This window comes from Falco rusticolus, chromosome Z (assembly GCF_015220075.1).
Source record: "Falco rusticolus isolate bFalRus1 chromosome Z, bFalRus1.pri, whole genome shotgun sequence".
Classification (NCBI taxonomy): domain Eukaryota; kingdom Metazoa; phylum Chordata; class Aves; order Falconiformes; family Falconidae; genus Falco; species Falco rusticolus.
This window is the reverse complement of record NC_051210.1, coordinates 5,031,944-5,043,964: the sequence shown is the minus strand read 5'-3', so window position 1 is coordinate 5,043,964 and position 12,021 is coordinate 5,031,944. Positions and strand designations below refer to the sequence as shown.

Sequence of the window (12,021 nt, the reverse complement as noted above, 5' to 3'; positions counted from 1 at the left end):
AACATTGTATCTATCTTTTGTTAGTCTTTAGTGCCGAAGGATTGCAAGGACTTCACAAAATTAACATATGGAAAATATTCCAGGAGATACGAGTATTTTTCTTGTGTTGTATTAGTGGTGAGAATACACTTGTTTTTTTGTCTAAAACACTGAGGAACCTTGGACTTGGTCTACCACAAACTTCAGTTGCCCTGTGCAAGGCATGCCATCCATACCCATACTTGCAAGAGCTGGCTTGCCAGTTGACTAGAAAAGGAAGAGGCTCTAGAAGTTGAAGTTTTGGACTACCTATAAATTCTGCTTTATTCTTGCAGCACACAGTGTTGGGCTTATCTAACAGCAACTCAGCTCTCATTCCAACACAATACGGCTTGCATCATGTTCTTGCAGCAGAAAAATGGCAGATTAAACCCACGGTGTGTAACGCTCCAGAACTGTGCTGCACTGCAAAGCACAAAACACTGTCTGAGATGTTCCTGTGAGTCCCACTTGGCTGAGACCTGGATGACTGCAATGGTGCTGGCAAGCAAACGTGGAGAATGACAATGCAGGCTCAGGGTGCTCGTGTCTCTCTCTCCTATTGGTAAAGCACAGCTGTTTGTATTACTAGAGGTGTTCGGGGCTCTAGTTTTATGATAGCTTCTCCTTGCATTGGACTACACAAACAGAAAAAAAGTTCTTGTTGCAAAGAGATTGTGCGTGGTCATCTATTTTAAAAATGCCCATGCCTAGCGGGGAGTTGTGAGAATGGCCGTGAGATTGTGTGGTGTCTTTAGACTTGATGCTCCTCACAGGTTAAATAAGAAGCATCATTCCAGGCTCTGAATGGTGCTTGGTATTAACAGCAGAGGTCCTGAACAGCAGCCTACTGACAGTGGCATACTAATTGCTGCTTGTGCTTCTGAAAATTGGTGAAAATTTTTGATGCAGAAGGTACCGTTTAATACATATAACAGAGGAAAATACAGAACACATCTTTTTGGAGAGCTTGGCTAAAGTATAGCTTTTAGTAATTTTCCACTTCTGGTGATAGATCACTGTCTTCACTTTTTGGGCAGGTATAATAATAATTAATTACTGTCAATTATTTATGTAGCTCCAGGGAATTGCAAAGACTTTCTTGCAAAAATTACAGGTCAATGGCCCAAGGAACATTAAAATCCACCAACATTAACACAGGAAGGATTACACAGAGCAAAGGGTGGAGGGGGGTAAACTGTGGAATCCTGGAAAGAAAGTCCACAGTAGCCTTGCTGTCCACTGGATGTGGCTGTTGCAGTCAAATTACAGTCAAGACCGAGCCTGCTCTTCATGCAGAGTGCCTCTGAATATTGCCTACACATGTGTACGTAGGACATCCTCCAATGTATTTAAGGACTAAGGTGCCTGGTGATTTCCCACGCTGCTGAGCAGGTGTAGAGATGGGGAACACACGGTATTCTGAGCTACTCTTTTATAAACTGATGCAGACTAAATCCAACAAGGCTTGGTAATGGCTTTGGGATTTGCCTACAAAGAAAAGGTAATTAGGTCTTGCCTCATGTTCGCTTATCTTTCATCAAAAAAGAAATTTGAAAGCAATGCCCAAATAGGTGTTAATTGTGTTTTAAAAATAATTTTTCTTTGTTTATACTTTTAGGAGGTTTTTGCTGATTAATCTTGTTTGTTTTTGTCTTTTGCTACTGTACTGACTGATCAGGGCACTAGACTGCTGCAAGTTGTGTTGTGCTTTTGTTCTTTTTTCTTCTTGTTTTTAGTGCTGAAATGATTATTGTTCTCCATGTATTTATTCATTGTTTTAGGTACATATAGAGAAATAAGCATTCCTGTGAGGCATTGCCTGTTCATGCTGTGGTAGTGTGTTTTGCCTTTCTTTGATGTATGGCATTTAAATTGTTTGCTCACCTCTCTTTTCCCTCCTGCCAACCTCCCATTACCATGAGCTTGTCCTACATTTGTTGGAACATGCTCAATTAGAAACCCCCCCTGCTCTTTTTCCTCTGTTCTGTGCAATTTCGTGTGCATTTTGAGTGCTTCTTTTGCATGTCCCTTCTTGTGGTGGCGTTATCAGCACCTTTCTGGATCCTCAAATTTGCAGAGACCCTGGTCATTCTAGGTACAAAAAGAGTGTGCACCTATTGGAAATTAATTTTTTTTTCTGCCTAAACCTCCTTTCTCTTCAGGTTTACAAGAAAAGAAAAGGTTGTCAATTTCAGGTTGCTAATTTAGCAAATAGTTTGGGTGTGGTTTTCTTTTTCTTTTTCTTTTTGTTTTCCACACTGGTTGCCTGTTCCATAGAATTATAGATTCATAGAATCATTTAGATTGGAAAAGATCTTTAAAATCAAGTCCAACCATAGTAAGGTAGCCAACTCTCTGGCTAGAGGAGAGGCACTAAAAGACACATTAATTGTTGCAGATGTACATCGTGAACATAGTGAGGCTTTTGACAGTTCCTTACAATTGATCTAAACTAAAGCACCAGGCAGAAAATAAAAATCTATTTGCAAAATGACATTCAAAGTGGTTACCAATGGATTTCTGTCAAAATGAGTTTCTGTAAGAATCACTCTTCATCTGGTATTAACGAAAACTCAAATCCTGGATGACCACATGTTGTGTTGATCAGCTTTGTGCATGGCATGGGATGTTGGAGGAGTCCTGGATGCTGGGGTCCAGAAGCAAAAAGAGTCTTGGCAGATTTGTAATGCCAAGACTCTTGTTGATGCAATTCAAGTAGAATAAATGCAAATACCTATGTTAGGCAAGACATGCCTAATCTATACATGCCTTCTGTCTGGAGAGAGTGAGATGCAGGGTTGTGGGGCCAGTCACAGCTGGAATGAATTATCCGCATTATCCTGTTCTGAAAAAAAAGAAAAGAAAAAAAAAAGAGAAGTTGTATCTATACTGAAACAAAGTTTGTCTATAAGGGATGAGGAAACCGTCCTCTTCTGGCTGATGACATCATAATTGAAGGGAAGTCCAATTATTTCGTCTTCTTCCAAGGAAGTCTGGATTATTGGCTTTTTCTATGGCTTTTTGCAAAGAGAGTGATTGGACATCCAGAAAATATGATCTGCTAGGAAAGACTGAATGAATTTGACTTAAGCAGGTTTGAAAGAGATCTTGGTGGCAAAGGGTTTAATAAAGCTCTAGTTTTGCCGTGAGAAAGGTGACAAGTTTTCCCTGTGGCCAACGAGTAGGTGAAAAAACCAAAAAACCAAACCCAACATTTAAACTACAGCAAGAAAAACTGCTTGCTAGGGTTAGGCTGGCAGAAAAGAGAATTACTGGAAAAGATTTCATGGTGTTTCTAGGCAGTGTCCGTCATCAAAGACCTTTAGGTGGGAGATCTGGCGCAAGTACCGTGTGTGGTGGGGGAAAATTTGGCTTGTACTGGTGGAGAGGGATTGAACCACCACAGCTCCTACTGCTATTAACTTTCCAATAGTGAAACGACATAGCTGGCAGTTCACTGACTCCACACTGCGCATCCTGATGTTTTAAATTCAGCCTTATGAATTTAAATATATGCTTATATAAAAACAGCTATATTTTCGTGACTGGCTGATTGAAGGTGCCACCACAGCACCTGTCCCAATGCACTCTGAATTGCACCTCAGAGGACTTTTAGAAGGACCCGATAGACCTAAGTGTGCCATCAGTGGGATTGGCCTGCTGAAGGACTTCTCTGGGGGCCCGTCGGCATTCAGACCTCCTTTGGCAGTGTAAGTGAATTTCACCTAAGTATCTTACAGTGGAATAAATCGTTCTGCTGCTACTGAAGGAGGACGGTTTTGACCTGTGGGTACAAATTCTGGCAGTAAATGGAATTATCCTAGATTAACATCAGTGGAAGTAATTAGGTGGGAAAATATGGAAAAGTTTTCTATATATCTTCTAAAAAATATTCATAATCTAGATGTTCCTTGGGGAAGTTTCACCTTTGTTACTTTTTTTTTAAGTCAAAGATTTTTGTCACTCAGCATCCTTTAAACTGAAAGAAAAGTCTGTTTTAGATCTAAAAATCTGCATTTATATTCTTTCTTTTAAAGGAAAGGTGTTCATAAAAAATTAACTGTAACTAGATACATAAACTTGAAAATTGGAAATGCTGAACAGTTGTATTTATGATTTTGCCAGTCTGCTTCCTTTCCCTTATATGAAATTTATTTTCATCCCCTGTCAGCCCTTGCCCTTTGCTATTGTGATTCCTACCTTGGAAGTCTGCATTTTAAAGAAGAAAATTTAGATCAGTGGGTCTCAATTGCCTATTAAAGATTAAAATATTAAGATGTTTTCAGTGAAGAGTGTTAAAGACAATAAAACACTTTCAGTCTGATCAAGCGTGTCCTGCCTCACCTCTTTCTTCAGTATCAAACCAGGTTCTGTGACCTGTAGAATTAAATTAAATTTCTGCAAATGCCGTTCTTCAAATAATGAAAGCTGTTAGTTTTAGGATAAGGTTATGCAAGGAAATGGACCCTGTGAGATTAGAAATTTTGATTTTTCTGACATTTTTCCCCCCGATTGGTCAATGGAAATAAAAAAATGCTTGGTTGAAATGAAAACAAATGTCAGATCAGAGCTTTCAGAATGGAGTATTAGGTTTTTGATTAGCAGTTTGAAAGTAAATATTTTTTCTTTTTCCAGGCTGAACAAATTTAGCATGTGTTCACTGAGATCAATACTATTCCGTTTACAGAACCAATATTGGAGTAGAATTATGCTTTTAGGATTTACGTGGATATAATTAATACATTACTACTTTTTTTGGTCTGTTTTTTTTTTCCTGTTCATTGCTGTTGGGACTAAGATTTTTGTCACTGTAATATTTCAGGGCAGAATCTCAGCCTTTGTTTCCCACTTTTTTTTTTTTTCTTATAGCTAGTAGTAAGAATTAAATGACAGTATTTGAGTGTGTTAGACTTATTTAATATATAACCTGCTGTTAACAGACACAAGTCCTTTGCAGACCCTTTCTCACATAGAGGCGCAGTCTCTGTCTCAGTTTAAATTATCAACTCATACAGGTGGCTGCTGGTTTAGTAGCAAACTGCTTACACGATGCTCGATAATATGTTTTTTTTTTTTATTCTCTGCTGTGTTCAGAAACAAAGTTCCATTAGTATTTAGGATCAGCAAAACCAGGGAGAGACATCAACTCAGGGTGTTTCCTCCCAAGGTACAGCACTATTACAGCTCAGGATATTTACACACAAGTTTATTCTGTACTGGGTGAAATTAGCAACTTTGTTTACAAAAATACCATCCCTCCGATCAAGTGAAAGTACATGCCAAATCACAAGTGTATCTTAGTCTTTTCTGTTGACCTTAATGAGGCTTCCAAACTAATACAGGAAGCATATGGTATTTTTGTTCTTTTAAATAGCCTTTTACCAGCACTCCTCCACACAAAATGTTCCCACACTTACAGGTAATGCAGCCCTAAAAATTAATCCTTAAAAGTAAGTAATATCACGGTGGAGGACGGGGTAGGGAGGAGGGAGCTTCTAGACTGGGATTGGAGATCTTTGCTTTGCTCTTGGCTCTACCACCGAGTCGCTGCATCACTAGAGAAAAGTCACTTACCGTCGTGTCGGGTCCCTCTGTGCTGTGAACCTTCCAGATGGTTTTTTTCTGTAGCACCTAGCACAGTGGTCCCATAACCTCTGCAAGGAGGCATTTGACAAGGTATGCGGCACCTTCCCTGCTAATCTCTAAACCCACTCAAAGGATAGTTCTATTTACCGTGGGCACTGGTACCAAAACTGGGTCACAGGCACTCAGAAGTGCCCTTGCCTCCTGAGTTATTTCTCATGGTCTCCCGATGACCAGATTTAGCACAATTTATGGGTTTAAATGGACCAAATCTATTTCATGGAGGAGTACATTGCAATGAATTTTTCAGAAGAAAGCAGTTAATGTTTAACTGCTGCGATCTGTATATTTGAATTCAAAGTGCAGTGCATACAGTCCTCACTTTGCTGATACAAAAATGCCTCACTACAAAAATCAAGTTCTTCCCTTTGGATAAAATGTAGTAGAAATGAGAATTCTAGCTTATCTCCTTATTTCATTTTGGCCTGTTTGTTTTCCCTTCATTTCATTTGATTGCATCTGACCCTTATTTTCACCTGATAAAACCTGTCGAATGCTTCAGAACTGGCACTCAAAAAGCAAAAGCTAATCCTCAGGGATGCAAGGCTTTCTGTCGCGATGCACAATCTGCTTCGTGCCACTAATGACAATATAAGACTATTAGAAGTGAACTGAATAGATGAAGAATGGTCTTTGCATTAGGGTAAGGAGACTGTCACTCTGCTGGCAGCCCTGCAGAGCGTCACATATCAAAGCTACCACACTGAGCTAATACTGCACTTATCCCACAGCGATTCCAATGTCCTGTATGCACTCACTGTGCGCAGGGTGGACATGCATGCACGAGGGGAGCTGACAACATGTGAGAAGGAACTGTAGGAGACGAAATGAATGTAACTTTCATCTCTGCTTTTTTACAATAAAAAAAACTTGTAGTAACAGCATATAATCAAAATCCTCACGTTCTTTCTTTTTTTTTTTGTTTTGTTTTGTGTTTTTGTTACCACTAAACAGTTAGAAATGGAAATAAAATTTTGGTTTTAGCATGTTTAAGAAGAAATGAGGGGGAAAGTGGTTGAAAAAGTAGGAACAGTGTCCTCAGCAGCTGCTTCAAAACCAGGTAGCATTGTTCTTTGAGTGATGGTGACTATTGAACTTACAGGTGTTTTCAGAGCTACTGTAGCTTGTTTTTTTCCTCCTAGATCACAAAGAAATAATAATTTTGGTTTGTATTTTGTTCCTACATGCAGCAAGGATAGGCTGGTAAAAGAATCCAGATAAAAAGAGAAGAAATGGCTGAATGTGCAACAGTAGTGATACTAACAGCAACTTGGTGAAGTCTTTAGCCTGACTTGTAAAGTATATGCAATTTGAATATTTTGGTTGCAAAACACATGTGGTTGTGTGTGGTGAGGATCTGGGAGGCATGTCGTACTGCTGCTGTGGTGTGTGCCCCATTTCTCAGAGGGTGGAAGGTCCTTATGGGCTCACTTACTGCCAAAATTCAGCCCCTGCGCAAGTGTCAGGCTTCAGTGCATGCGAAGATGTGTGTGCAGTTCCCATATGCTCTTGCAGGTTTTAAAATACGAGGATTAATTTAAAGGAAAAAAAATCCCATTATAAGTTATATCTGAGATCTAAGATTTTTTTTTTTTTTCTCAAGCAATGCGGTATGGCTGGTTTATTTTTAAACTCTCAAATAGCTGGGGAAAAAACCAAGGACAGCCAGAATAAATTCATCTAATCTAGATTTCTAATTTTACCATTTACCTTAAAAGAAATAGTTTAAAGACAACCAATAACCTGGGCTCAAACACATATAATAAATGATTTTTTTTTGTGAGAGGAAATCGTTGAGTAAATTTAAGAGTTTTACAGGCAGGGTTAATTAGGTTAAACCAAACTGAAATGGTGCAACGCTGACCTTTGAGAAAAATCAGCCTGTCTCTGCTCTCCATGATGTGCTGAAAAATCTTTGTGTAATGTTTTTCTTCCTCTTAATAGTTGTAGAAGGAAGCATGATTTTCTTTCTTTTTTGTTTTTTAATTTTTTTAAAAACCAAAGACAGCACAAGTCTTCCAAATAAATAAAATTTGTTACTCCATTTTTCTAACCAAAATTCTTAATATTGGTTTGCAGACAGGACACTATTGAAATCAACCCACAGCAACACCCTATGCACTTCCAGCAGCTTTGGGCACTGCTCACCCATCACTTGTTGATCCCTGTTTGCATGGGATCTGAGCCTTGTTACACCCAATTACTTAACTCCTGATCAAGACCAGGTTGTGACCCTCCCATGACAAGGCTGCATCTGGCTAGGACATTGATGTTACCAGAGCTGTAGAGACTCTGTTACTGGTCTCAGCATATCGTGGTGTATTACTTCAGGGTGTTGAAGCTGGACAGGAGAAGACAGTGTGCTGACAACACTTGTGACCCTGCCAGCGCTGAGACCCATTCAGTTCCTGCCTCTGAAGCCGTTTCTTTTCCTTCACTGCTTTTCTGCATAGCCACTCTGCCAGGTGCCCCATGCTGAAGACATGGAATGCCTGCTTTGACTCCTACCGACCTGCGCCTTGAAAGCCGCTAACTCTTCTTCCTGCAATTCTGTTCGTAGCATTAATGCCATCATTCCTTATTTGCAGACTAAAACCACTTATGGTGAACTTAGACTTGGTTTTGTGTTAATACTGTCTACTAGCATTGAGTTTCTTCTCTCATGCTTGTTTTTTGTAATTAGGCACAGCAGTCATACCAGGTGTCATCCTTTTTATTAGGTTAATCAAGGCATCTCCTGGTCTCCCCTACAAGGCAGGCTCTCATAGTGTCTACCTGCATGCTCTGCCCCTATTTCAGCTGACGCTGACCTGCTTTGGACAAAAAAGGTAAAATTGGTCAGCCTTTCTCCTCTTTTTCATACTTTTATTATTCCTTCCTGTCTTCCCCCTCCTTTTCCTTGCCTTGTTCTGCCTTTATCTTCTTGAAATTTGCCTTCCCCTGAAGCTAAAGCAGCTTCTAGGTTTTACTTTTTGCATGGCAGCCGTGATGAGATGTCTCAGATGAGAGGGGCTGGAGGAACAGCCCCATGCTGTTTCGTGCCTGTCACCGAGATGCCCCGTTGCGACTGCCGCACCTGGCTGTGCGGGTACCACTTCTCACCAGGCAAATAAAGCATGCATGGTACGAGGAAATACCGCTCACTCGCTGCGCTCGGTCCCGTGGAATTGAAATCACAGCTAGGCTGTCCTTAGCCTCTGCTCCTTTTCTGATAGGGAATAAAAGTTGGTTCAAATGGATTATACAACTTTTGATTCAGCCTTTTAACTATTGAATTAAAGCTAAAGAGGCTGCCAAGGGAGGCGGGGAAGCCAGATTGGAGGGGGAGGAGGTGAGAGGTGGGAGAGGGGGAAGCAGAGAGAGGAGTGTGGAAAGTCTTAAAGCCAAGAAACTTGAAGAAATGGGGGGTGGGGGGTGGGGGGGGGGTGGAGTTAGTAAAAGAAGTAAGAGTTATTTTCAGATCATTCTCTCTGTAGTTGGCATAATTTTTAATTAGAAACTATTTTTTCTGGTATACACTGGAGAGACTTAGCTAATGTGCCACTGTCATAGCCTTCCCTCCCCCCCCTGTCCAAAGTCCCCCACGACACTGAAGGAGCCTTTTCAAAATCACAGCATCGTTGTAGGGTATGGTCTGTCGGAGCAACATTCCTTCTTCTATGGGCAAAGCACATAGCTCTCGGCAGCATCCAGCCTCTGGCACCGTCTCTGATAGCCTGCCCAAAGCTTAGTGATAGCCTGGCACGACATATGTGCTCTCATGTCATCTCATGGAGATGTATTCATTTCTGCTGGGTGCATTTCTGGAGACAGTAACTAGAGGTCCAGTTCTGCTGTCTAATATTAGATATAGAGAAAGCTTCCTAATGTTTTTGGCAGGCAAAGCCTGGCAAGAGCAATTCTGGCTCTCCCACTTCTCCACTCAAACCTCTTCAATAGTTTCTGTATCTGCTTGATTCATTTGGCTGTTAAACGAGTGAAGCGATGGTACACGGCTTGAAGGTTCCTTTACAAATTTCCATATAACTGTTATTTTGAGTTATCATTTGCTGGAGTCTGACGGAGCATCAGTTAGCTGTACAGCCCAGCAGGTGATCTTGCCTGCTGTATTTAAATTGGGACTAAATAATGCATGTTATCAGTGTCTTATAGCATGTGAGATTGCAAGTGAGTTTATATACATAACGGAATGGTTTACATTTCCACGGAAACATATTGCTGATTGAAAGAAGGTGGATAAGACTCAGCTGGGATGTTGCACACCATTTTAGTGCAGGAAATGAAAACACTTCAATTTAACCGTTCAATTAAACTAAAGAAAGAACTTAGGTGGGTGGAATACAACTACTTACATTTGGCACAGTACATGGGATAATACCCCTGCTACTGTCATTTTAAGTAGTTTTAAAGATTGGGAATGGCCAGGATTTTCATTGATGTATGGCTTTTCAACGGGTAAAACCTAACCTGCAGATTGTTTTTGTAAGTCATTTTTAAAAGGAAGAAGTGTAGACTGGAGCTTTCTGGCTTAAAACATGGGGCCTTTCAGATTGGCATTACTGTTTGCAAAAACACAGTGGTGTTTGATAACAGAGCACTAGAAAAGCAATTTAAACTAGTTTTTTTCTTTGTAGGAATTTAGAAGCTTGGGAGCCAAATATACCTAATGACCATCACACTCTGTGACAGTGGCAGGGGAAAGGAATCAGTCCTCCTCAGTAAAATGATGACTGATGAATGAAAGATCTCTGCCAAGGGCTTGTGGGAAAATGATCTCCAACCTCAAATACTTACTATTAATGCAGTCACAAACTGTAGTAGTGCTATTACTATTGAGTATTGCTCTACTATACACCATAAACTGCAATGAAACAGGCCCTTCCTAGCAGAAAAGCTGTTTTCAAACCACCGCATTTACCTGTGTGCTGCTTTGGTCCCAATTTGTACTGGAAGTCATATCCCTAAAAGAGGGACTGGTTTTGCGAGAGCAGGTCATTAAGGCTGTGAGAGAGCTCTTACTACTTCCAGCCTCAATATACGAGTTTCTCTGGCTTCCCTCAGCACTTTTGTTAAGTGAGATGAAAATTTTCGTTGTTGCCAGCCTAAGGAAACTACGAGCTGTTTCAAGAAAATTCCATATTTATCTGGTTCAGCATATTCATGCATGGTGGTGAACGTGTTGCCCTCCCCTGCTTTGCCTCCAGTGTAGTTGCTTTTCATGTTGTGCAATGTGTATTTCATTACATGTTTTCAGAAGCCAAGATCAGAACAATTGCCAACTTTTAATTCACAAGAATCCTCTACTGAAACCTAACATATTTAGAAAAAGAGGCAAATTTGATCAATAGTACCTTTGCACCTTGTTAGATAAAAAAGGAAGCTGAGGCAAATGTTTTTTCTTTTTTAATTTTCAATTTAATGAACTCACTGAATAGAAATGTCTACTGGGAGCTGCACAAGGCATAGGTTTGTGGCTGGGTGCAAATGACCTGTACAAAATCTTCACGAAGTGGAACTTGCTGCTCTCTTGTGCAGATTTTAGCCCCATATTGCTCCTGGTCAACACTGCAAGGAAAGGTGGAAGGATAAGAGTAGTGGAAGGATTTCTCCATTAGCTTTCCTGATTCATTTGATCAATAACCCTGTCTTCCTGACCTGTTTTAAAGCAGGCTGTTGATTTCTGCTCAGTGCCGGCTGATGTCTGCCGTTCCCATCTCCTGCTCTGAGAGCAGTACAGGGGTGGAGGAGGCACTTCTGTGTGTTTCGATACTGCTGATAATGAGCTGCCCTAACTGCATCTTCTAGATGTCTAGATAGTACTCAAAACTTTGGCTTCTGATAAACAAGGCTCTCATGAAATGGAATTAGGTCACTTCATCTTCTCATCAAGTATTACAACCTGCATATGAAAAAAGGCAACAAAACACAAGTGTGAAACTTAACAATCATCCCTACATGCTGCATGTGGTTAGGAGAGGTGGAACAGCCTGTGCATTTCTTCTCCACCATGTATTTAAGTTCATTATTTGCATTCAACAAGAGGAAAGCCTATGGCAACCTTCTGAACTTGCTCAGTTTGGGCTAAGGTTGAGGTGTGTAGGAGTATTGAAAGTTTTAAGAAATCCATAAACCGAAGTCCTATTGACTTTTGGTCAAATTAGATGCTGAAGGCCTGAATTCACAATGCAGGTTAAGTTTCCTTGCTGCTCAGGAATCAGGGAAAAATTACCTGTTACATGTGTGTTATTGCTATGTAGACTTCTACCAATTTCTTTTGGTTCTTTGAATTCTTTTCAATGCAAGTAGATTGTGTCAGCAAATAATGAAAACATGGTGAAAACACCTTTCTGTTTTATA

General features: G+C 40.3%; 1 long non-coding RNA gene across 1 annotated transcript; it reads right to left on the bottom strand.

Moving 5' to 3' along the window:
• Positions 1-277: 277 nt before the first annotated feature.
• On the bottom strand, positions 278-5,904 carry LOC119141626. Its single transcript, XR_005101997.1, has 2 exons — positions 5,596-5,904; positions 278-2,861 (listed from the first exon to the last, which is right to left on the bottom strand). It is a non-coding gene; the product is annotated as an uncharacterized LOC119141626 (long non-coding RNA).
• Between the last annotated feature and the right edge of the window lie 6,117 nt (positions 5,905-12,021).